At 41.8% G+C, this 27,177-nt stretch overlaps 1 protein-coding gene across 1 annotated transcript in view; it reads left to right on the forward strand.

Moving 5' to 3' along the window:
* The window catches only part of LOC141008247 (plexin-B2-like), a 179,298-nt gene that overhangs the window by 68,819 nt on the left and 83,302 nt on the right, over nucleotides 1-27,177 (forward strand). Inside the window, exon 3 of the mRNA XM_073480510.1 lies at nucleotides 5,531-5,583. The gene's annotated coding sequence lies outside the window, so the exon portion shown is untranslated. The remainder of the gene's footprint in view (nucleotides 1-5,530; nucleotides 5,584-27,177) is intronic.

Raw genomic sequence — 27,177 nt, forward strand, 5'->3', positions numbered from 1 at the left:
TGCTGTGTGTGTCTGTCCTCCGTCTGCCTCACTTTTACACACTAGTTCAGCCAAAAATGGAAAGAAAATCAAGATAATCACGTATTTAATTCACATTGTCATCACTGGAGGTCTTCATAAAGTTCATTCTTTGACTGATTTAATAAGCGACCTCGGCCTTCTGCCTTTCTTCGAGCCGTTTACTGATTCAGAGCGTCTGTTGATTCATATTGAGGAGAGTGAGAATGAGTGAGGTCGGTGCAGAGCTGAGCTGAGAGAAGAAAGAACAATAACCTTCTGAAAATGTAATAAAACTCATGGAAATTGTTTCAGATGGTTGGAGGTCCAGGTGCTTCTTATCCGTCCTCGGATTGAAACGACCCTGAAAAATTAGTGTCACTCAGTCGACGTCAATCCAACTTCTGTCTCCTTCAGACAGCAGCTGCGCATTAAACAACACAGAGAGAACAATATCACCTGAGATCATGTTAATTGCCACAATTACCTCGTTATGATTGATAAATATCAGTAAATGACCTGAGCACAAGATTCTGTCAACTCTACAGTAACGTTACCTGCACCTCCGACCTCAGTGTTTACCGTTCTTCTTTGTTTCTGCTGTCTGTAGCATTTTGATGGTCACCTCACTAGTGATGTTAGCTGTCAGTTAGCCTAGCTGGCTACTGAAATGAAGAAAAGCTTCGTCAAGTTCATGAGCAATGAGGTCGAAGCTTAGTGCTCACTTTTTGCAGGACAGTGTATGCAGAGACATAGTGACCTAACGTTAGCAACCCAACCGCCAAAATAAATGTTAGCAAAGTACGTTTCAGCAAAACTACAGATAAGTTAAAAAAAAAACATGCATAAAAATCACTTGGTTAGGGTGAGGAAAACATCATGGTTTGGCTTAAAATACCTGTTTTGGTCATCGCGCTCACAGGTGCAGATGGTCCGACTTCCTATGAAAAACGGCCACAAACACGGCTGAAGACGTCCTGACTTCTTGGGAAATATGTCCTGTTTTTAATCGCCAAAAACACGTCTGGAAATGTCCTGAGGTCTCGTTAAAAACAACCAGTTTTGTCAGCACAATCACAGCCGGAGATGAAAAATAGGCAGCTTCGTCGGCACTAAATCGGCTGCAAATGTCCGCAGGTGTCCTTTAAATTATCCAGTGGGGTGACTCACACTGTGGTCGGCCGTTTGGCAGCCTTGTTGGTCGTAATAGCGACACCTCCATCCCCTCTACCTCCTGATGTGAGAGTTAGCTACTGGTTATTTTCTCTTTCCTCCGTCCAAAAATGACCAATGGACAGTTTGTTACTGACCTGACCAGCTGACTTCACTACGAGGCACTGATTGAGATGAGACTGGTCACTTCACACTGCTGCAACTTTCCCCTGCGACTGAACCGGGCTTAACGTTTGCTTACGCCGCTTTTTCATCTTTTTACTTCACTTTTCATGATTTCGCATCTTTCAATTATGAGAAAAACTAAAAAAATGATCCTATTCTACTCTCACAAGAGAAGGAATATCTTTATTTACAACAGAATCGCGTGTGAACAATGAAGTTAAATGCATGAAAGAATTCTCATCAGATTGTGAGTGGATGCAGTTATGATATTAAATTAAAGTTTAAATTCTCTTTTGTCTCGTCTCAAAGGGAGCTTTGAACCTGAGAAATAAGAAAATGTAGGTGGATGAAGTACAAAGCACGGCTTTGATCGGTTCCTTTTGGACTGATGCGGTCGCACCATCATAAATCGAGCCGATGGAAACTTCAGAAGTAAACGAGGACGACTGGATTTTTAATTTTTTCGTGTGTCGCTTCCTCTCAGATTGAATTCCTTTGGGTTATTTAGACCACAGTGTTTCTTACTCTGTGTCATCTTCAGTCTGTTTGGAATTTCAAATCAAAAAATACTTTCTCCTTTTTCTGTCATCATAATAAAATAACTTGTATTATAATTGTCAGACGGCGGTGTGGTCGCTCCCCGGAGCCGCCAGACCATGAATATTTATTGCCTTTTTACGGTTTTCAGGCTACTTCCTGGTGATGGAAGGAAACATTGTGTCGACTGATGCTCCGCCATCTGGATGTTTAGATGTTGGATGTTAGATGCTGCAACATATGGACACACTCTCAGGCACACAAGTGAACGAACACACACACACACACACACACACACACACACACACACACACACACAGGAGTCGGCTCTGCTATCCAGAAGCATATGGTTCTTTGAGATAGAGTGGAGACAGACTGGGCCATTCTGTTGGATAGCACCGAGGGCCTCAACACATTGTTAGAAGTGTTGCCAAACTAACTTCACCACACACACACACACACGCACGCACACATGCACACACAGTCTCGCCTCACTAGCTGCTTCGCTATTTGTTTCAATGGGCAGTGAAAGGCTGCATTCACTGCAGGCGAGGCTGCGTCGAGTTTAAGAGTGTGAAATGAAAATTAAGATACCTGCGAACTGTATTTCTGGAGGCTTATTCAGCAACACTCGGGCTGCTCTTTGTTCATTACACACTCCCAGAGACGGTCTCGTTTTTTGTCTGTTTGGTTGTCTCATTATGAAGATTACTCCCCCAAATTGATTTTTTTCCTTTATCTCCTCAGTTAAAAAGTCCCTTTATTTTAAAAGGCCGGCGAGCCTGTGAGCGTTAATGTTATCGTTATGAGAGGAAAAACTGAGGCTCTCTTCTCGTATTATCACAAATTAAAATGTCTTTAGTTTTAATTCATGCCCCGATGAAGGCTTCTATTAAAAGTCAGGCAGAGCTCCAGCTTTTTGTTATTATTCCAGGCAGTAATATGCTTTTCTCTCTGATAGATAATACAAGATTTCTGGCAGTTTCTGTGAATTAATTACGTTTAATTAACACAGCCATCATTTTGATCCGGCAGGTGCTGTGGCAGTTGGGGCGGATTCAATTTAAGTGCAACTGAGTTTGTTCCAGTTTTCATAGCATCATCTCCACTGCGTTGTGTGGATTAGAGATGTACCGATACTCGTGTTTTCTTCCGGATACCGATTCTGATACTTGTGTAAAAAATGTTGTCGATGTGCTTGAAGTCACACGAGTCGCTTGCAGTTTATGGATATTGGCTACATGTGCGGTAACAAATCTGTTAGTTGCAAACAGATGTACAAGACGCTGCTAAGAAGTATCTGGGTCCCATATCGGATCAGTGTGAAGACTTCTGTACTGTTTCTGTAGCCCGCCGTACAAAAAGCCTTGTTTTTATTCGCTGCTAAATTACGCTGTTAATACAAACTCAACACTTTTTCTGTATCAGCTTCAAATTAAAAGCCCTCCAGCAGCTCCCTCTCAGTGGACAGAAAACCTTCATTTCCTAACAAGGCTTTTATTGTGAAACATTATCAGGAACGTGTTGTGGAAAACTCACTGGACGACTTGAAATGTTGCTGCTGCCCATCAACCACGATGTATCACAGTTGTCCTGATGGACTGTAGAGCTGCTACACTCTCATTCATGAGCTCTAATTACCTTCCTCTTGGGAGCGGCTGAGTATCGGGCATCATCGCTCTGGTCTCGTCCGGTCTTAGGCCTCATATCAAACCGGTTTGACTTTTTTAGATCAGCCCAACCCTCCTGGTATCTACATCCAAACAACACTAATAACAGTCTACATGGAGCTCTGATACATCTGTACTTTGAGCCCAATGCTACCATTGGCATGCTAACATGATAACATTGACAACTCTAACACGCTCACTTTAGCAGGTTATAACTACCATGTCATGTCAACAGCTCAGATCAGGTTGTGACACCACCTTCATTTAGCCTGTTACCAAGCTAATATTTGCTAATTAGATCAAATGGTAAACTGAAGCTAAAGAAGATTTTGTTACATTTATTGGTATTTGACCAAAAAACCAAAGTGTTGATAAAATCAGAGGATCACAAAATATGTTTAGTCTTATTGGCATCTGGGAACTTACAATGGGCGATTTTAATTATTTTCAAAGAATAATCAGGAAGCAAAATACATAGATTAATTGTTAATGAACTATATTATTATAAAGAAAAGAGTCAATGCACCTGAAACAATCATTTTAATTGCAAATAAGATACTATTGATTTATTACCATTGTTTAAATACTTAAATATCCCTTTAAAGTGCCATTGAAACTCAAAGCAGTAAACATTTCATGTCATCAATCATCATGTTTTTACTGCCAGACTCATATTGGTTTATTGTACGGTACGACTCCACCCTGTTACCACCACCCACCCACAAAATGTCACAACAGCACCGGCTCAAACGCTGAGAACTGTCTTTCTCAACTTTATTACTTTTTGATGACGATTGAGCCACAATCATGCCTCTAATATTAGCATCTCGTGAAACTTTCAGGACTGTGGGAAAACTGGAAGATTACAACAGCAGATGGTCTGAAGGCTATAAAAACAGATTTTATGCAACAATGCCGCAGTTTGGGGTTAAATGTAGACATGAAACCAACAATTTTATTTGAGGAGGTTTGAGGTGAGGTCTGGATTGTGGCTCTTAAACTCCTCAGGAGAAGAAAACAATGAGAACCTGAAACTCACTCCGCTGAAACTCAATCAGTGACAAATATGTCACCTGGCTTTCACCTGTAATTCGAGTGTAACCCTCAGGCTGGTCATTGATTCCACTAAGTTTCAGCAAATTCAAGATGTGTTTTGAGATATCAGATGACCAGTGGGGCAAATATAGCCGAGGTTATTTTTACCACCACCAAGGAGGTTGTGTTTGACCCATGTTAGTTGGTTGGTTGAAAAAGTTGGTTGGTAAGTTGTTTTTTTATCTGGGTTGGGTGGTCGTTTGGTTTGCCTGTCAGTCAGTTGGTTGGTTGGTTGGTTGATTGGTTGGTTTGTTGATTAGTTTGTTGGTTGGAAAGTTTGTTGGTTTGACGATTCGTTGATTGTCGGTCGGTCAGTCGGTTGGTTGGTTTGTTGGTCGGTCGGTTGGTCAATTGGCTCGTTTGTTGGTTGGTAGATTGGTCAGTTGGTTGGTTGGTTGGTGGGTCTGTTGGTTGGTCGATGGGTCTGTTGGTTGGTCTGTTGGTTGGTCTGTTGGTTGGTCAGTTGGTTGGTGGGTCTGTTGGTTGGTTGGTTGGTGGGTCTGTTGGTTGGTTGGTTTGTTTGTCAGTGGGATTACACAAAAACTTGTAAACCTTGGATGGAGGATGGGCCTCAGCCCAGAATATACCCCATTAACTTTGTGTGGATCCTGATAAAAGGGACGGATCGATCGACATTTTCGTTAATTTCTCAGAGAATAATCGTGAAAATATCTGGTGTATTAAGGTGTCTAAGGCTGGTATCTGTGAGTGAGGACAAATTGATGTGGATCCAAATAAAAACCCGGATCTGGCAGAGTTAAATATGTTTTATTCCATATTGGATTAGACATGATTAAATATAAAAGGACACTCTTGGGCCTTGGCGGAGGTGAGCAATCTACTGAGTGCCATTTTAGTTGATTAACTTAAGTCGTTTTTTGTGTTTCTTTCAGGAGAGTGAAGTGGTTGATGTCACCAGAGATCGACAGGCCTGAACACTGAGCAGGTGAGGGAGGATAACAACTTTTCTCTTTTATCTCTGAAATCCTTCTTTTTGTTTTCTTGTAAAACTACTTTTCTCTTTCGCTCTCGTCACACAGTATTTATATCATTTTTCACGCTGGCCTCCCTCCTCCGCAAAGCATTATGTGTTCCCATGAATGCCATTGGCTGTTTATTTTGGCGGCTTCAGCCCCTTGTGTGTGTTTGAGGGCAGAGGGTGAGGGGGGTGAAAGGGTTAATTGGAGGCTTCGGGCCGTTTTTTAAGAAATGAATTATTGCTGAGACTCTGGTGCCCCTCACACAAACACTGTTCTCACATATCAGCCAATTACTGACACTCTCTCCACACACACACACACACACGTAGACACCTCTCTTTCTCTTATTATATTGCTTTTCTTCTTTTCTTTTATTTGAACTCCCTGAAGAGGCAGCTGTCAGGGAACTGAAGCTTTAATACACAAACAGAACCAACATTATAGTCTTCTAATAATGTGGTGAGAAGATGTGAATGTGGGGCCAGAATACACTTTTCGAGACAAAGAGGAAGAAGAACAATTATCCAGTTTGACTCACCGTTAACGCTCGACACTGAAACCGAGTCTGAACTCTCAAACAGACGTTAACGATGTGTGGGCCATTAAAAGATGTCCATTAAAAAACTCTAATTAGTTCTTAGCAGAGATGATACACGAGCACACACACACACACACACACACTGGGAGTGAAAGATGGGGATTAAGGAAGTTAAGCTTCAAGTTATGTCAACCTCAAGTGGATCAGGGATTACAATAAGACCTTTGTTTATACACAAACACACATTAGAGGTCTTCAGGGCAGATTCACCAGAACCTCAGCAACATGTCCCGACCTGGACTGATCCTGCATCCGCAGGTTATCATCGGCCTTGATTCTGGGTGGTATCAAGCAGTATTACTGACCCCACAGGACCTGAAAACAAGTGCTGCAGCCTTTTATCGATTAATTTTCAACTATTTAGATAATAAAATAATTAGTACAGCTTCTTAAATGTGATTATTTTCTGGTTTCTTTCCTCCTGGATGAGAGGAAACTGAATATCTTTGGGTTGTTGACAAAACAAGACAGTTGAGGACGTCATCTTGAGCTTTGAGAAACATTAATCAACATTTTATTGCCATTTTCTGAAATTTTATAAACCGAACAAGTACTCTATTCATCGAAAAACAATCAGCAAATTGATCGACAACTGAAAAAAATAGTGATGCACATTTTGCTGAGCTGTTTTTTTTTCTAAGTATAAGAGGAAGTTTCTAAACAAGCCACCATGTCCGGGTTGTAATCCAGGTGCAGACGGGCCATGAGTGGTGTTTGATCAATCAGGTGAGGAGTGTTTGCACTTCTGTTGGAGGGTTTTGAGAGCTGTGAGCACTTGTTGACCTTATTACTGGGTGTTTGTATTGACATATTGTTACCGAGCTCTCAAAGAAACCCTGTGGTTTGATAATTTTGACATATTCTTAGCTTTTCTTTACATATTTGAGCGGAGACTTACCGCTGACTACCTCTTATCAAACAGTTCTCCCTTTTTGTTTTCAGATAAAGAGTGAGCTTCATTGTCCTCCTGAAACTGCAACCACACCCTCATCACAGCTGGGTGTGGTCAGGTTCTGGTCTGTTGGGCTCGATGTGACCACACTCAGCTTTGATGTGTCTCTTGGTACACAGTGCCACAGTTCATCACTGCTGTGCAGGGTGCGGAGGGACACGTCATCAGCTGTAGTTAACAGGGCAGCCACATTATTAGACTGAGTTACTCTGTCAGCAGATCGTATAAACCAGTGGCTCCCAAGTGAGATAAACTACGCCCAGTAAGATGAACTACGACATCAGCATCCCACCAGTTATGTTCCAGATGTGTTAATTTGATTTCCAGCTAACTATTAATCATATACAAAAGGATATAATAGAGGATGTCGCCATATTTTCATCCACTAGAACTGTCAACGTCTGCTTTGGCAGACTCAAAAGCTGAAAGTTCAAACCTTTTATCCATTACTTTCAGCCCATTATTTCAATTTTATATCACTTTTAGCCTATAGTTTAGATGATATAACCATTGCTTTTAGCTTGTTATTTCAATCAAATAACTTTGTCGTAGTAGGTCTCAGTAATGCATCTTAACGCTGGTTGACGACCCCCATAAAACCAGAAATAAGAAGTGACTAGCTAACTGCTACTGCCGTGCAAAATCACGTCACGTCCATCATATGAGTTTGTACTGACTGACCCATCACGGATAAGTCGACGTGTCGGCTTCAGTGAACCGACGCGTCATTATTTTGTCAGATAAATTGTTAAAGTTCAGTCTTGGGAGTCGCTTCTTTGTATGGAGATGTTTATATGTTCAGCAGCTCATCTCTGAAAGAAGTCATTTGGGATGTTTTCTCAGCGCACTAATGTTCTTTCTTTACATTATTACGTCGTCGTCTTGATGTGCAGAGACATTAAGCTGCTGTAATGCAGAATAACATATTTGACTCCAGCTTCAGTGTGGGTCTTTTATCTGTATTTTTTCGGGCATGTGAAGAAGTCTACCACACACACACAGGAAGACAGAGTATACACACTGATTACCTGCTGCAGTAATGGCTGTAACACCTCAGTCTGTTTTCTGCCTGCCGGCCTGCTGCAGGGTTATTTTGCCCATTTAAGGCTTCGTTTTATTTTTTATGTCAGAGGCACCCTGCAGAGAATCAATCCAGCTTTTTGGGGGAGAAAATAGTTTATATTAACGTCTAAACATGCCAATTAGTGAAAAATGTTGCTGTGACCCTTCAGAAACTCATACGGGACTGGAGTGAGTCCTTCCAGTGTGGCCAGTTGATTTAAATGGTCGTCTGATCTGAATGACTGGTTTTTATGTCCGCTCGCAGTCTGCCAACTCACATTAAAGCGTGTCACTACAGTGTGTGTGTGTGTGTGTGTGTGTGTGTGTGTGTGTGTGTCCTACACTTCTCCGTCTGTCCTCCATCCATCACTGTTTCACCCTCTCGCCTCCATGTTCTCAATATCTCGTTCCCCCTCTGTTGTGTCGTCCAATCCCGTTTTTTTAAATAGCTCTTGTTCCCATAAACTGCTCCATTTTCTCAGCCATCCATGGGAGCTTGTTCCTTGTCACTCCCTCACATCTTATGAAAGCAAATACAAAGTTGTGTGTGTGTGTGTGTGTGTGGGTAAGTGCTAAGATACAGTGACTCAGGGTGAAATCATTCATTCCTCTCTCATATTGGAGGTGAACTGATAAATCTTGTTCATCTCAGTTTTTATTCTTTATTCTCTGGCTGGCTTTTGATTTTCAGCAGCAGCGTTTGCACGTCGTCTCTCCTGAACAAATAGAGCAAACCGCAGTCGTTTTAACTCAGATATGTTCCTTTGTCTACATTCATCCACTAACCTCAACTGTAATTACAACTCTTGACTAGAAATCTGAAATCTAATCCCAAAACGAAAACCCCCCCAAAAAATCTAAATCTAAAATAACCTAGCAGAGCTGCAGAGATTTTAGAGTCAGACAGAATAAGGACTTGATACTAGAGATGCCACGGGGAGGAAATCTTACTGTTGGTTAATAAATGATTACAGCAGGCAACAAATGTTTCTTAAAATGTGTGATAATTAATCTTAGCTAGAGTCATTCTGCAATCCCATAGTATCGAAAATGGTATCAAATATCCAAAACATACTCATCCAGTTAGACAAGTCCTCATCAGATAAACGACCGTATAGGTTGACCATGAAAGAAGCTTGTTACGACGCTAATCTAGGTTTCTTCGTAGGTGGTGACCTCTAGTGGCCGTATCAATTATTACAGCAGCAAAGGAGGAAGTCAAGAGCGACAAGTCTGCAAAGGGAGGAGGCCGTGGTGGACTTTCACCCAGGAGACTGCTGTTTGTGTTCAGTGTGAAGTTACGTCACGAACATTACATGACTGATGTCTCTGGCAGTCGACCTGTTCAGTCCTTTAGGTATGATGATGTGTTGTGATTCCCATCCTTTATTATTGTCTTCCTCACTTCCTTCCTCATTTCCTTCTCTCCTCCTCCTTCCCTGTATCATTAAGACAATGGATTAATGAGCTGATTACAGTTATATATAACGACTAAGATGGACACACACCGAGTTTTGGCAGCGGTGAGGAGATGTACGCCATCTGTGTGTGTGTGTGTGTGTGTGTGTGTGTGTGTGTGTGTGTGTGTGTGTGTGTGTGTCTGAGTGTGTGTGTGTGTGTGTGTGTGTGTGTGAAGACAAAAATGGCACCCAGTCAAACCCACACACCTCACATTTCATGCAGCGATACAATTCTGGGACTAAATCCAAACACAACAGTCAAGCAGCCAGACACACACAGACACACACACAGACGCACACACAGTGTTTGTGTTTGAATCACGTAAAAACTCCAGCAGCGGCAGACATGGTGAGGTAAGTGATGAAGTGATGAAGAAGATTAATAGAAATGTGAGAAGCGGAGGAGTTGATGAAAGCTCCTCTCGATATCAACACGTCTGCTGGAAACTCACCCTGACATTAATCATTCACTGGAGTCCGACTGATGCGGCTCTGAGAGGGTCAGTATCGACGTCTTCTGGACTAAATCTGCTGACAGCTCATGTCTTGTCCCGATGTTAAATATCTAAAGAGCAAACAGTGTTTCGGAGTGTCTATGTGGTCGTTTCCATTTAATGAAGCTGTTAAATACTTCGGAGACGTAATAAATAAATTAGAATCACCGCCTCGCGGCTGTGAGCCTCCACCAACCTGTCGAGCTGCAGTTTATATCCGTCTCTGTCAGAACTGATTTAATATGTGCAGTGATGAACTTGCAGTTCTCGGTGAAATGTAAGTTATCACTATATTGACAGTTTTATCGCAATACTGGAATTTCTGTCTTTGATACAACACCTTGAAAAATATTATATTTGCAGGCCGTCCTACTGAAAAACAACCATACAGGTCGACTGTGAAAGCAGCTTATATAAGACATGATGAGAGGAAGGAAGGAAGGAAGGAAGGAAGGAAGCAAGGAAGGACTACAATGAAGAGGGAAGGAAGGATGGAAGGAAAATAAGGAAGGAAGGAAGGAAATGAAGAGGGAAGGAAGGATGGAAGGAAAGTAAGGAAGGAGGGAAGGAAATGAAAAATGAAAGGGGGAAGGAAAAAAGGAAGGAATGAAGGAAAGAGAGAGAAATTAAGGAAGGAAGGGAGGAAGGAATGTTGGAAGGAAAGAGAAAGAAGGAAAGACATGAAGGAAGGAAAGAAAGGTGAGGAAGAAAGGAAATGTGGAGAGAGGGGAGGAAGGAAGAAAGGAAGGTAGGAAGAAGGGAGGACAGAAATGACGAAGAAAGAAAATAAGGGAGGAAGGAAGAGAGGAAGCAAGGAAGGAAAGAAGGAAAGAAAGAAATGAGGAAGTACGTAACAAAATGAGGACTGAAGGAAGGGCGGAATAAAAGAGTCTTGGTTCTTGGGTAATGATAAATGAAAAGTGGAGGACCAGTGCGCACACACAAAAAGTGAAAGGATGGAAAGAACAAATTTAAAATGGATGGAGAGACGCCAAGAAGGATGAAAGCACAAAAAACTGCACAAAAGAAGAATAAGTGGAGAGGAAAAGAAGAAGAAGAAGTGAAGTGAAGGAGGGAAAAAGTTTGTGAGAAAGCTGGAGAGACTTTAGAAGTCGGAGTTGATGACTTGGATCGGACTTTTATCAGCTGCCAACTGGTTCTGTGGTGTGTTTATGTGTGTGTGGTGTGAGTGAATAGTTTCAGGACTGTTGCCAGTATCGTGTGTGTGTGTGTGTGTGTGTGTGTGTGTGTGTGTGTGTGAGTGTGAGTGAGTGTGTGTTGTTGTGTGTGTTTGCAGGGCGTGGGTGAATGGATGCTCATGTGTGGTTTCTACTATTTTCTTTTCTGTGTTAGCCAGCAGAGTGTGGCTTCTGTCTCTTCACATGCTGGAAACGCTTTGGACTCTTTTCTTCCAGCTGCTCCGAGCTGAACTGGGATGGGACCAAAGAAGAAGAAAAGTTGGTCGGCTCCTTTGTTTATTTGCTAAATGCTCATTGTAGTGAACTTCCACAGATGCATGTTATCAATTTGCTTTTGAAGTTTTTATGCAGGAATTTCTCTTTCGCTGCAGCTGCTATCAGACCTTTTTTTATTCTTCTTCTCTGTCGGAGGAACATCTGGTTCTGGTTTCGTCGTTGTTCTGAGCGATTCTTGGCTCTGCTGCAAAGTTTCCTTCAGAGAATCTGCTCCAACACCTGAACTGTGTTCAAGGAGGCATAATTTACTGTCATGAGATGTAAACATGTCCTGGCTTTGTAGCATCTCACACGTGTCTGAACACGTTCAGTCATTTCAAGTTTTCTTGAGTTTGTTAAGAAATATATAAGTATAAATGTATCTATCACTCTGACTGCTGACTGGGAAGGAAAGGAAAGGCAAGGAAAGGAAATGAGGAAGGTAGGAAAGAAGGAAGGGAAGAAGGAAGGAAGGAAATAGTAAGAAATGAGGAAGGAAAGAAAGAAATGAAGTAGGAAGGGAAGAAGGAAGGAAGGAAGGAAGGAAGGAAGGAAGGAAGGAAATAAGTAAGAAAATGAGGGAGGAAGAAAGGAAAGAAAGAAATGAAGAAGGGAAGGAAGGAAGGGAATAAAGAAAGAAGTGAAGGAGGAAGGGAGGAAGGAATTGAGGAAGTAAGGGAATAAGGAAGGGCAGATGTCTGGAAGATGCAGATAACGTGGTCTCTTAAGATTTTTTTTACCAGAAGCTATGAATGAAATCAGACTGTGGAAATTAAAGACAAATCGTTGATCGATCAGATGATTAACTGAGTGTCAGCTCCTCCCCCCGTCTTCACCTCAGCAGACGACTGATCGGCAGAAATTTGTCTCACTTCTCCAGTCAAACGTACCATTTAGGGCTCAAACAGGCTGAACCCACACAGTGTCTGTCTGCCAACACATTCAGGCCTGGAAGCTGTCCAGTTTAACACCATCTGATCTGCTGAGTATTTGATCCAGAGAAGTTTTGGTGTTACGGACCTTGCTCTTGCTCTTGCTCTTGCTCTTGCTCTTGCTCAAGGGCACCTCAGAGTCAAGACCTCCTCTTTCATTTCCCTGCCACCCGGTGCCCTCCTGGTGCCCTCCTGGTCTTCTGTAGCCTTCGGACCAGCTCTGATCTGTTCGGTCAGAATAAAATATTGAACTGTGCTTCTGGCATTTTTTATCTTTTATCTTTGGCACAGTCAGAATCATAATGTTGCATCTCATCATCACATTTTTTTTAACCAAATCCAGTGTAGTGAGCTCATTCTTCAATCAATAGGATTTGTCCCAGCTGTACCTGAACGCACCACAAAGATAGTTGATGTTTGAGTCTCATTCCCAGGACGTCAAATAGCCACATTTTGGGTTGGTAAAGCGTCCCGAGCAGCAACAAAGTGAGAAGATAAGAAAATCTGTGCAGATACGAGACACTAACATGCATTTTCTCCCCGTTCCTGTCTCCCTCTCTGTCTGTTTACATCTTCTTACGCCTTCTTACGTTGGTGAAGAGTAAACGAAACACATTTATTGTCACCTCCCTTTTAAATATCTGCTGGTAATTACCGAAAAACTGGGACTTTTGCTTCCATCAGTTTTTTTTCTAGTGTTGGAAACAGAACCTCAAATAAAAGCTCTGCTCTTTTGTTTTCCTCACTCCACACTGAAGCATCTTTGAGTGCTTTTCCACCGAGTTAATGAAGCAAAAAAAAGAGCAGAAACTTCCTCCGTCGCTGCAGCTTTCTTCTCATCTCACAGAGAAACTACAAAACATAAGTCATCACACGCAGCAGCTGGATTATCTGTGGTGTGAGAGCCGTGTTTGCTGTTTGTGACAGCTTCCCTTCGCTGATAATCAGCTCATGTTTGACCTGCAGGGATCCATCAGTCACATGTTATTAATCGTCGCTTCATCATTCGTGCATATGTGACAGTAATAAGCTGCTGTTTCTTCTTACTTCTTTTCTTTCTGTTTGCTGATAAGCGCTGGTCCGTGGTCGTCCCGAGGCGTAGATTTTTTTTTGGGGGGGGGGGATGTCGCTGAATATGTTTACTTTCAACTCGTGCACACGGTCCACAGCAGCGCTTTGTTGTTACCCAGCCAGACTCGACTGTTTCGCTCCTTTGATTCCTTTTTTTTCATCACAGAAGTCGCTGAATCAGGAGTACCTGCAGCTCATTTTATATTATACATGAACTCTGAAATGCTGCCAGGCTCGCAGAGGAGGAGAAGAAGAAGAAGAAGAAGAAGTGAAAAGTGAAGAGCAGGATGGGAGGAGGCGAAGTACTGAAGCAGGCTCTCTAAGCTGTCTGCTACATTTAAGCTTTTATGGACAACAGCGGGGATCCTCCCTGCCTCTGATGGCTTAAACAGCTTACTTCACTGCTCTCCACAGCCTCTTTCTCCATTATTCTCCTCGTTCCTTACTTCTAAAATGGACTCTGAGTGTGTGTTTGTCTGTCAGTGTGTGTGAGTGTGTGTGTGTGTGTGTCTGCAGCAACAGGTTGAGGTTTTAATGTCTTCCACATATGGACCAGATCTCTGTGCAGCTTTATTGACTCCCAGCGATGCACTCAGTGATAAGTGTCGTCTCTCCTCTGACTCCGTCACAGAAACGCAGATTTATTTTTGTGTTTTTTATGTGTGACTCATCACATTCTTCGCTACATCACGTCAACGTTTCGAGAGGCTCAAGTGTCCTAAAAATAGACTTTAATGGTTTGACAAACTGGGCATTACCGGGGAGAAAGAAAAGAAAGTCTTGTCTTTAGTCCAAGTTGTTATTCCTCTGGGAGTTAATCAGGTCTGTGCACATTATGTGGAGTTCGGTCCGCTTGTGGTCGTGTTGGTCGGACTGCTTTCTCTCCTGGGTGTCGACTTTGATGTTTGATTGGCGGGTTGTTAATTATCCTGTGAGACTTCAGAGATTGGCTGACCTTTTTGTATCAGGTGGTGTGAGGAGTGTTACAGGAGACGCTTGTCATCTCGCTGGATTAGTTTTCTTAATGTGATGTGACCAGTAAACGGTGACATTTAGGTGACACATGAGAGAACTGTACTTTGAGTCAGAGAGCGCAAGTTAGGAGTTTGGCTCGACTTTATTAACTATTAATCATCAACAATTCTGATCAAATGATAAAATCATCAAATAAGATAAAATAATAATGTTTTCTTGTTTCTATATCATATTAAAGTGACTACGAGGAACTTTTAAGTGTTTATGAAACAGTCTCGTGATTCTTCTGATGATAATAAATTACCAGCAACAGCAAACGAGACCATCAGCGAACAGACAGCCCTGATCAGAGCTGCTGTAAATCGCCTCCTTACTTTATCCCCTGTCTTTAAACTGGAGTCTGTTGGACTGTTCAGCTTCTGTTCAGTATCCAGCCGTGTTCATGCTCATGTTAGGCTGCCAAATCAAGTTGAGACTGCGCCCTGTCGCCCATGGTGACTCCTGGTGATCCAGCTAATTAGCTAACTACAGCTAGCTACAGCCAGGGATAGCTTGCAAAGAGCAGCATTATATATGCGGCCCCCTGTGTTTTTGTAGCTACCTTTGATTTCTTGATCGACTTGATTAATTATTAAAAAAATTGTCGGCCTTGATGATTATTTTGTGTTTGGATATTACCAGCATGGTGGTGGTCATAGTTTTACACTCACACACACACACACACACACACACACACACTGCGGGGTAACTGTTTGGTTTGATGATCTGCATGGGGGCGTTTTGAGCCACATGGGAGTCGTGAAGAGTTTAAAGTTTATACAGCACCGTCAAAATTAATGAACTAGGATGTCACAGCACAGAGAGAGTGGGAGCACACACACACACACACACACACACACACACACTCAGGGCCATATAATGAAAGAGCATAGACAAATCAAGTGAAGTGACATGAAAAGCTTCGGGATAATTACAAACACACACGTCTGTCTGTCAGAGCTGCGATCGTCCTTTTCAGACAACTTCCTAACTCCTGCAGTGTGTGTTCGTGTGTGTGTGTGTGTGTGTGTGTGACGAGGCTGTGGCCCGTGACAAATGAGTGTTTCGTTTTTTCATGGGGAAGCGTGAATGCCGCCAGCCTGTGGTGTGTTTTTTCTGCCCCATTCAGATATTCTTCGGAAGCATCTGGGAGGATTTAATGGAAGAATAAAATTATTCTCTAAAGATTATCTTCCCTTAGAGCTACATCTGTGTATGTGTGTGCGCATGTGTGTGTGTATGCGTGTGTGTGTGTGTGCGCGTGCGTCTGCATGTGAACAAGAGTGCACTTCTTCTTTTCAACTATTCAAACATTTTCCACAAGCTTGAGGAAGGATTGAGTGAGATAATGAAACTATTTTCTGAAGATTTCTTCCTCCCTACTATCTCCCCTCCTCACCCCCGTATTCGCTACCGGCTGGATTTTTAATCTCCTGGATCATTTTGATCTCCTGAATCATTCACTGTCATCATTTTGAATTAAACCATTGCGCTGCTCCTCTGCTGCGACTGTCTTCTAGTCAGGGCTTGTGTTTTCTTTTTTTTCTTTTCCAGCATTGTGCAACAAGAAGCAATTATTTTCCCACTTTTCCCCTTTGTGTTTTGTTCATCAGGGTGTTTGTAGGTCCTGAGAAAGTATTAAAACATCTTTTACAACTAACTCCAGGCTGTAAAAGCTCTTCGACACACCTAAATTATTGTGTTTTAGGTCGTAAATTCACTTTTATCAGTCTTGAGATGCCATTTTTTTAAGAAAATGCTTGTTCTGTCACAGTTGCTCCCATGAAATGCTGTCAGTACTTCCCTGATACGATGTAATGGTTGGATTTTAGAATCAGAATCAGAAACTTGTTTATTGACGATCCGATTTTTCACACACAGTGAATTTGCCTGGGAGTCGTTCTGCTCTCATTATTCAAAGTAAGAGAAGAGAAAACTGACTGCAATAGTCAAAAAATGTCAAATATATATATTATAAAATGAAGAGCTGTACAGTGTGGCCCCCACCAGAGAGCTACAAAAAAGTAGTGTGTCCCCTCAGAGTTGACGTAAGACAGGAGTTGTTGTTTGTGACATGTTGCTGCTCGAAGCACTATTTCCTTATTGAACCAGCTCAGTTTTATTTGTAGCAGTGGTGTTTCTTTTCTGCCGGCTGTTGCTCGTGTGTTTTGTGTTTCAATCAATCAATCAGTCAATCAATCTTTATTTGTATAGCACCAGTTCACAACTTTCCAAATTGAGCAGGTCTAGACCAGACTCCTTGATTCATTTATTTACAGAGACCCAACATTTCCCCCATGAGCAAGCACTTGGCGACAGTGGCGAGAAAAAACTGGCTTTTAACAGACAGAAACCTCGACAAGAACCGGACTCAATGGTGGGTGTCCATCTGCCTCGACTGGTTGGGTTGAGAGAGAAACAGAGAGGGTTTAGGCACAACAACCACTTCGTTAGGGTTGGGAAAACATCATGGTTTGGCTTAAAATACCTGTTTTGGTCACCACGATCACAGACGGAGATGGTCTGACTTCCTGTGAAAATTGCCGGTTCTAAACGGCACAAAAACCGCTCAAAACGTCCTGGGGTGTCCTTAAAAATATCCAGTGGTGTGACCTGAACTTTGGTTGTCATTTGGCAGCCTTGTTGGCTGTAATAACGCCACCATCCCCTCCACCTCCTGATGTGAAAGTCAGCTAATAAGCATGTAATGTGAACGTGATACGCCACGTTTTGGACCTTGGACGTATCTGTGGTTCGAACTGCTAACTTTATATCCTGGTGACTGATGAAGACATAGGTGAGCTGTTTCAAACAAGTGTTCCCAGATTCTGACATCACTAAAGTTAGTTACGCCACTGTAAATGTGAAAATGTCATAAATTGCAGACTCTTTAAAAGCCTTTAATTTAACTTGTCGAAACCTGCAGAAAACAAACCGAACTTTGAGTGCAGCCTTTCAGAAACTGTCTATAACTCTGTAAACTGCCAGAAGTGGTATTTGTTCTTGTCTAGCAGGAGAAGATGTATTCGCAGTGTGAGCTGTTGGTGTTAAAATCACAGTTTGCGAGCAGAGCTCTGGTGCCTGGAGGTGACTGCTCGGCTGTGTAAGAAACACACCAACACCGCTCTGAACACAGAGTCGGGAGAAAATGTGATGTAAATAGTTTGAGTCGCCTGAGACGCTTTGCTGCCTTTAAATCACGTCAAGATTGGAATGAGAAAAGGAGCGCTAACAGACTCTTATTATCAGCAGCGACTAGATGACTCTGTGTGTGTGTGTGTGTGTGTGTGTGTGTGTGTGTGTGTGTGTGTGTGTCCTGAAGCCACCTGATAGCTATGCTCTGATGGGTTTTTGTCTGCTGCCAAATACCCGTCCACTTTCCCCCTGAAATAAATTGCAGAGTAAAGTAGGTGGACTCCATCCGCCGTCTCCTCGGCGACTCAGCGCTCAAAGACTCTCCCGGTCCTCCTCTGATGCAAACCAAAGCTCGCAGAGAGGAAGAGGAGCCTTTGTTCTTGTCACAGCTCCTCCGTCTGAATCACAGCTCATCAGCGGGTTTCATCTCTTTGGGCAGGACCTCCATTAAAGATGAACAGTGTGTCACTGGTTGCATAAGAGGCCTGAACTGCTTTTAAAACTGAGTGCGCTATGACGGATCGATGCAGAGTTCCCAGCTTGGGATAGAAACTTTTCTTTATTCGTCTCCCTCTGGCTACAGGGGCTCCTGAATCCTAAAACAAGTCAGGAGTTCAATTATGTTAAATTCTGATGAAACTCTGAGTAAAGATGCATCTGACTGCTCTGCTTCCATCAGCTTGACCTTCTACACGTTCACTCAGATTCAAAATGGTGGCCTGTAATGTAAAAATGTGAAAACTTGTGTACTTGTGTCTAATAAAACATGCATTTCTTGACCTATATTACTACCTTGTATCTTGCTGGTCAAGTCTTTACAATATGGCTGATAAAATCTTCAAACAACACAAACTTTCACAGTCCAAATTGGTTTCTAAAAAAGCTGTTACTTACCTTGAAATAATCTTTGAATAATCAGATTACTGTGTTTTGTCTTGTTTTTGTAGCTTGCCGTTGTTAACCTCAGGGACTAAGGCTACAGGAAGCTGAAGCTACATCACAATAAAAGCCTTAAATTGGTTGTACAGCGAATATGTCCTGATAGGAGTGTAGAGAGACCCAGACCCAGCAGGTCAGAATATCTCAGTTCTGTTCAAAGTTCGGTTGAGTTGAACTTTTGACTGCAAAAACCTGGTTGAATAAAATAAATAATAAATGAGCACCTTGCTCTTTGCACTTGCACGTTCAGTATAAAAGCTTTAATAATTAGGTTTTTAGACCAAAACCTTAGTCGTTTCAGCAAGTACTCTCGAAAACAGCTATCATTATGCTCAAGTGTCAAAGCCCTTTTATCAAAGAGCGATAGGCTCAATATTGGATGACAGGGTGGAAAGATTGATCAACAAAACACCAGACTTAAGTGCAAACTGAACATTTCCTACAGCTGCAGCTTCACATTAAACAGATCTTGATAACTTGACACAAATCTGTTAGAGCTGCTGGGAAGTAGCAGGGTCCTGTTTCTAATTAAAAAATGATGATGCATTGAATTGGAATAGAGACTTGTACACTTGGGAGATACTGATTACAACATTTTAGGCAGTATCAGAGGCATTTCTCATACTGGTGTCGATATCGGAGTAACCCTGTTTTATTATGAAGTAGTCACAGGAGGTGCAATGTGCGTCAGGGTTCGGGTTAGTAAGCCTGGCACTTACCGCTATCATTAATCAGAAAAATGTGTCTACAGAACAAGAGTCATTTTCAGCATTTTTTGAAGGAGGATCACTTGCAGCCACAGTGAGCTGTTAGATGCAACTTCTCAGTGAGGTAACTAACTCTTTCCACTGTGCCCTGCAGTTTACAGACTCACAGATTGATGTTAGAAGGTGAATTATTGCGTGACTTCTTTATTAAAACAACAGCAATGTGTTTTGTTGCCCCCAGAGTTATGCCACCTCAAGTATTAAACCGCATTTGCTGTTACCACTGGTCACCAGAGGTGTCGCCAAAGCAACCGGGACTGAAATCTTAGGTTTACAACTTAAATAAATGAGTGCCAATTCTAGTTTTCCAGATACTTCACCATGTTTTTATAACTAAAACCTTGATAAACAAAGAACTTCTTTTAAAACCAAACCAAGATGTTTCCATAAACTTAACAGGGTTGTTTTTGTGCCTAAATCTAACCGAAACTAAACCATGAGGTTGTCACATCGTAAAACTGATTTATTTCAGCTCCGAGCAGAACGGATGAGAAAACAGAGGGATTGCTTTGCTCAGTGATGGAGATTTGTAGGTTTTGGGGGCTTTTATTGCACCTTTATCGTCTCCTGGAAACAAGCTGTGGTTTGATTTTAACTTACTTTAGTGTCTTTTCTTGTTTAAGAACCAAAAGTTGAGGAAATCTCGAATCTCAAAAAGAGAAATAAACAATAGCTGAGAGTCGTCTCTCTTGTTTATAGAAATAGTTTAAATCTTATCTGTCTTCTGAAGTTATGTAATAATTTAAAAAGCTGGGATGTTTTATTGAAATTATTTAATAAAACATATCATTTTCTCTCCTCATTCACTTTCTGCTCATCCCCTCTCTTCCCCTTCAGACTCTCTCGCTCGCGTCTCTTCCCTTCCCCTCTGGACAGGCCTGGATCAGGAGGATTACAAGGGTTTTGTGTTTCAGCGGCGAGAAAGATGAGGAGGAAGAAGAGAGATAAAGAGGGCAGTTGAAAAGAGGGGGTGGGGATGAAGAAGGGGGAGGCAGAGAGATGGGGGGAGGAGGGCAGTGACATGTTTGTACAGGCGAGAGAGGAGGAATAAAAGGGGAGAGGAGGAGGAGGAGGGAGGACCTCCAGGGATTCTTGTTCTTCTTTCAGCGCTCTTCAGTCTTTCTTACTTTTATCCATTTTCTTCACTCTCTCTTTCACCCCTCCCTCGGAGCCCGTAAAGCCCTGGGTTCAGTCTGTTTACACACTCGCAGACACACACACACAGACACACACACACACACACACAGAGTATCTTTAGAGTGAGAGTACCTCATTATGGCGGTCAAGTGTGTTCTCGGACTCTCTATTCAGACTAGGGATTGGAAATACAACACCAGACACACCCCTCACTGTGAGAGTCAATACACTCTCACACACACACACACACACACACACACACACACACACACACACACACACACACACACACACACTCTCTGTCCTCCCAGGTGAATTTGCATTCCCTTTTCCTGCATGTTAGATTGTGTTTGTATTGGCGCAGCCTCGACGCCGTTTCCCTTTTTATAAACTATCAGTCTGAGGAAACGATGATGGAGAGCCGATCTGAATACAGACAGTTACGCTGACGGACACACTGTTAGTGTCAGAGAGGGAAAACAAAGTGAGGCTCGAGCAGCAGATTAAAGTCGTGATTGGGTTTTGATGGCGTGGGAGATGGGAGACATTTAGACGAGTAACTGTTACGATGTCTTTTACGGATAAACATTTAGTACTAAATTGAATAAATACGGTTGTTGAGTTCGGAAACTTCTCAGCTCACCAGATGTTTTTAGACAGGTTTCTGGCTTTTTGAAGTTGTGTAGCTTTGGTAGGGATTGCAGAGACATTCAAGTGGCACATTTTTTGGCCACTAGAGGGCATAAATACTTTTGTCCTGCGAGAAGGACAGGGCAATGTATCAATATGATAACGATTGAATTTCCGTGAGTAGGATGCAGAAAGTGCTACATTCATTTTTATTTATTTAAACTTAAAGTTGCTAGTGGTGTATAGGTGAGATATAAGAGAAAAAGACTACGTCTACAAGACTTTCTCTACGTGGAAAAAACATCAATTTTGACTTCACGGGAACTTCAGCAGACATTGGAGCAACTTTGAAGTCGTGTTTGTTTCCATCTGATGATTTTAAGACCAATATTCACTCTTTTAGCTACGTTTTGGTCTCCACCAACACCTGAGAGAAATATTTGATCCTTCAGCTGCTAAATGTTCAACTTCATTCACCAGCTAGCTGCTGTTTGGTTCTGAGCAGGTAGTGTACGGTGGGTTTGTTCAGCTGTTCAGCCAACTAAAATATCACGTATCCGTCCTTGAAGTGGAAAGGACTAACATGACATTTCTAATTTAAACCTGAAATTGATGCAGGTTGATCAGAAGTTGCTATATTGATTATCTGTTAGAAAACTATTTACAGAACTGCCTCTGAATTGAGCTTCAGAAAGTTTTTAATAAACCAAAAGAGGATTTTCCTTCATCACGAGTACGAATATTGACACATTTCACCTGGATGATACTTGTACTTGCACTCACTGAACCCTAGCTTTTAGAGTCTGCTGGCCTGCTGCCTGGAGGGCAGTCAACTGAACCAAAACATTAAAGGTTGAGCCGTAAAACCAAACAATAATCTCAGTAGATCTGAGAGGCGCTGCAAGGTCAGATGATAATCTCTGAGAGTTCATCTCCACAAGTGACCCCTCTCACTTTGGTCATACTAATCCGACCCATTTAAAATATTATCATTTATTATATCAGTTTTAAAGTCTTCAAAGCTGCCTGTAGATATCAGTAATTATCCTGTGAGTGTGGAAAATGTTAAGCTCTTCAGGTCTCAAAGATAAACTCTATTATTTACATGAGCTTCTTGCTGCATGTTGATCAAAAATCCTCAGAAACAGAGAAAATGTTGCTGAAGTTCAACAGCTGCAGCTTTTGTGTTTTAACATGTGATTAAATATGCATTTATCGATGAGTACATTCAGGATTAATTGAGATTTGGAAGTTATCAGGACTTTGCAGTTTAAATGCTTCTTCCAAGCTACTGGTGAAGTAAAGGTTTACAGGGCTACAGGAAAGTGGCGTCAGTAAATTTCAGGCGGCTGAAATCAGGTTCTACATATTTATTTCTCGTCTGGAAGACAGATTTATTTTTCTGCTGCCCGAGCCATAGATTGGACTGATTGGGTTTGGGTAAATATGATTTTTCATAACTAATCCTTATGATGGATTTAGCCTTTCACCGTCTGGACTGGATTAATATGTCCTGTCCATCTAATCCTGTTTGATTTAGTCTGCCTGGCACGGCGTAGAGTTGATGGGAAGAGGGTGTATGTGTGCACGATTATTTTTCTGGCTCAACATTTTACACCATTACACTTAAATGGGACCTCGCAGCTCCGAGTGAAACACCAGTGAAGTAGAGCTGAACAAAGATGGGAAAAGTTTAGTTGCAGAAGTGTGTACAAACTTTTGTACCTTGCAGTTTTCAGGACTTTCTGTAATATCCTGGGAACTTGGCAATGATCTTGTCACAGGGTTTGTGATTGGTCTCACAGGGATGGTAAACCATTAAAGGTCCTATATTGTTATAATTATATTAAATTATAAAGCAGGTCTAGTTGCTTTATGTTGTGATGTCACAACTATACAGTAACCACCCTCGGCCACGGCCCCAGCATGGCCATGGTTGCAAAAACACAGACAGAGTTGATGCAGAAACACGGTGAGCGATGCCCATGGGTCTAATAAGGGAAAATCTGGATGCAGCGTCGGAGAATGAAACCCATTCATTTCTCAAAGCTGCTCAGTGAGGCATGAAGCCAAAAATGTTTGACTTCATGGGTGTTAGATTACCCGGATCTTCTGCATAACTTCTGTATTGTGCAGCCTCCATCAGAGACTTCCGTAGGTTGAGCAGCTAACTTCCTGTTTAACGCCCGGCTGACCTGAATGGGAATTAAAACTTCTTCTACACTTTCCAAATGTTATTGGACCAAATGGCTCAAATTCTGTTGGTGAAATGGGACAAAAAGAGTTTCTAGTATTTTACAGCCGCTTCTTTCACAATGTAAGCTTTTGGGGAAATGTATTTTTGGCCAGTGTGCATCCCATGACGTTGTAATTACAGTTTGGCCAGTGTGCCAAATTGGCTTCAGGGGCTGTCGCTGTGTCTGGGGGTTTGTTGGTGCCTGCTCAGACCTGGAGCGCTGACCAATCAGAGCAGACCAGGCTTTTTGGGAGGAGGGATCTTATACAGTCAAACTGTATTGATGTTTTTAGAGGATGGTCTTCAATACAGGTGAGGTGGTCAACTAACTACATTTATTATGCAGTTATAAGAATACTATTGCAACAACAGACTGACCTGACTCACTATATTTTTAGTTTACCAGAACAAAAAAATCAGAGAATGTTGGCTCTTCTTACAGTTGTTGTGTGACATAAATATTAAATCTTCCTGTTTTTGTCATTTCGTGCATCACATAGGCAGACGTCTCCACTGATATGACGGCTGAGTATTAAAATTTTACAGCGCTGAGACGATCCAGACACAAAGACAGACCGCAGAGTTCATAATGAGAATATTGACAACGAGAGTGAAAGAATGAACTCTGAGTAAATGGTGGAATAGAAGCCAAGAAAGGAGGAGAAGAGAGTTTTTGGCTTCGAGTCAAATTGACTACCACTGAACTCCCCTGTGTGTGCGTGTGTGTGTGCATGTGTATGTGTGTGTGTGTGTGTGTGTGCGTGAGGCAGCCTGCCATGCCTCAGCGTGTTAATTATGTAAATTGGTCATTAGGAACCCTTATGGGGGCTGGGATGAAACTGCCCAAACACAACACACACACACACACACACACACACACACACACACACAAGCAAATGGCTGCACATGTTAAGTGGGGAAACGGGAAGAAAATGAGGGCAGTGGAAAAAAAGGAGAACTTTTCCTTCGACCTTTTGAGCAAAGCACTTCATCAATAAAGTGTCGGTGTGGACGTTTTTTTTCTTTCCTGTGGAAGACTCAAATCTGGGGAATGAAACCAGAAAAAGTTTCCACATGCCGCCAAATCACCTGGATCAATAATATTAGAAGCAAATTTGTGGTGTAAAAAAAACTGGGCTTTGTTTCTAAACGGTGTCATTTTCTCCACATTGTCTCTGCTTTCATTTAACGCTTCAGTGAAATAGGCGCATTCACATTCAGAGCAGACGTCGCCGATACTAAATTGTGTTTACTCCAGATTTTTTTAAAAATACAAAATGAGCAGTCGAAAGTGTAAAAGACAGGGCTGCTGGTGCCTTCAGTGTCTGTGTTGTGCTGTTGTTCAGAGCCTGTTTTTGCTTATAGAAAAAACACAAGACTCCTTCCTGCATATTCCTTTCTGAAAACTAGAGTCTGACTCATACTCCATTTTTATTTTAATGTTGATATATCGACTGATATATACAAATTTTTTTAGATGATTGCTCAAATATGGTCATCAAACACTCCGTCAAGATATGTAATGGAGGCAGTTTAACAATATATATCCACACATACCTGTAAACACACTTTATTGTGTACAATTGGTGGAGTTACCCTTTAATATAAAGTAAACAATTTGGACTCGTGGCCTCAGTGTGTATGAATGTGTTGTTGTGCTGTTGGTGGTATCACAAGAAGTCGTACTACAGAACAAATCCTGACAAAGAACCTTCATTAACTTTGTGGATCTTTGTGACTTCACGTTTTAAGAAAAGCTTCCTTAAGCTTTTTTGGACACATCGGCTCAGTGAACTCTGTATTGGGAGGCTTTGGGAAGTAATTAGCCCCCTGCTGATTCCAGCGCTAAAACTCTGTCTTGATGAATGGATCTGTCAGCGATCAGTGCAGGACTGCAGTCACCTAGCCAGCGCTCGACATTAATGCACAGATATGAAACTGTAAGCTGTTTGTGATGTGAGATCTTTACTCACTTGGGCCTTTTTTTGAGGACTATTATTAATATTTTTTACCTCAGTTGCCCCTCGAATCTGTAACTTTTGGGCTTGTTAAGTAGGAGAAAGAGAAATGAGAAAGAATGTCATTCTGTCATTTTGTTTAGTGGCGCTTGACAAATCAAATCAATCAAAACTTTCTGTTTTTTGTAATATCCAGTGTTCCTGATTGACATGCCTGTGTTGTACCCCCTCTTCCCCCTTTCTGTTCTTTCTTGCCTTGAAAAAGCTTCGGCGTGGGCGGCTTCCATCTCTCAGCCTCATTAAAAAGATTGTTTGTACATAATGTTCAGATTGAGAGAAGATCTGGATCAAAACATACAAACAACTGACCAGATTGCCATGAATTTTAATATGGATATTTATGAGTTCCACTGATTTCATTGACCTCGACTGGCATCCTGCCCAATCTTCTCTTTTGTACTCAGTAAATATCAAAACATAATGGCCAGATTTCCATGAAAGTTATTCAGCTCAAATGTTCATGCTCCCCAGAGACGGACACTTTATTAGCATCCCTCTAACACTACCAAAGGTCATCCATTTTGTTTACTCTATTACTGTCCCTCTAATACCACCAGCTGACCAGATATCAGGCTTGTACGTTTGTTATAGCTCAGTCTAATAGTCAGGATGCTGTTGATGTAACTGATGTAATTCATGCTACCCAGAGGATGAACCCTTTCCATTTTATTCACTGTATTAGCATCCCTACCACCAAATGTCAGGTTTGTATATTAGTTATATCCTGAAATAATAGTCAGGATTCAATGTATAATACTGAGCACATTCATGCTCCCCAGTGGATGAACTTTATGACCTTTACATTTTAGCCTGACTACTGATGGGGCTTGAAAAGTGTTTTCAAACTGATTTTCCACAATTTTCCTTCATTTACTGACCAGATTACAATGTTTCCAAAGTTTAGTTTGTTAAATTTCATGCTCCAGAGAGGATGAACCCTTTCCATTTTGGACACTTTATAAGTATCCCTATAGCACCACTAATTGTCAGGTTTTTACATTTGATAAATCCCAATGTAAGAGTCAGGCTGTCATGAATAATACTGAACACATTCATGTTCCCCAGTGGATGAACTCATTGACTCAATGCACCAAACGTAGAATAACTTCTGCATTTTCACATCGATTGGGAAACAAATTTCTGTCTCTTTTGTAATTTTCCTTCATTTTCCAGCCAGATGTTTCCAAAGTTTAGTTAACATTCATGCTCCCCAGTGGATGAACCCTTACGATTTTGTTGACTTCTTGACCTCTAGTTTTGGGTTGTGTTCTTCCCACTTATTTGTAGCCACAAGGAGTCCCTCTGTCTCCCTTTACTACAGTGCATTGTTGTCCTCTCGCTTTCCTTTTTCTTAAAGTGTGTCCATGGATTTGTTCTGTTTTGAGTTGAAGCCGTCACGTTGTTGTTAAATTGCTGTCAGTTTGGGACGGCATCACCTGGGATTCTGGGATTCTCCACGCGTCACATCAATCTGCACGTCAATCAATGACAGGACTGTATTGTTTTTATTTTGACGGAGAGACCAGACGCACAATTGGAGGAAAATATGATTCATTTTTTTCGGATGTCCAATTTTTTTGTCCTGTCTCGTCTTGTCAACGAAAACAAAGCAAACATTTAGTCATAGCTTTTATTATGAAAGATCTTTTTTTAGCTTGTCG

This window comes from Pagrus major, chromosome 14, assembly GCF_040436345.1.
Source record: "Pagrus major chromosome 14, Pma_NU_1.0".
Lineage (NCBI taxonomy): Eukaryota > Metazoa > Chordata > Actinopteri > Spariformes > Sparidae > Pagrus > Pagrus major.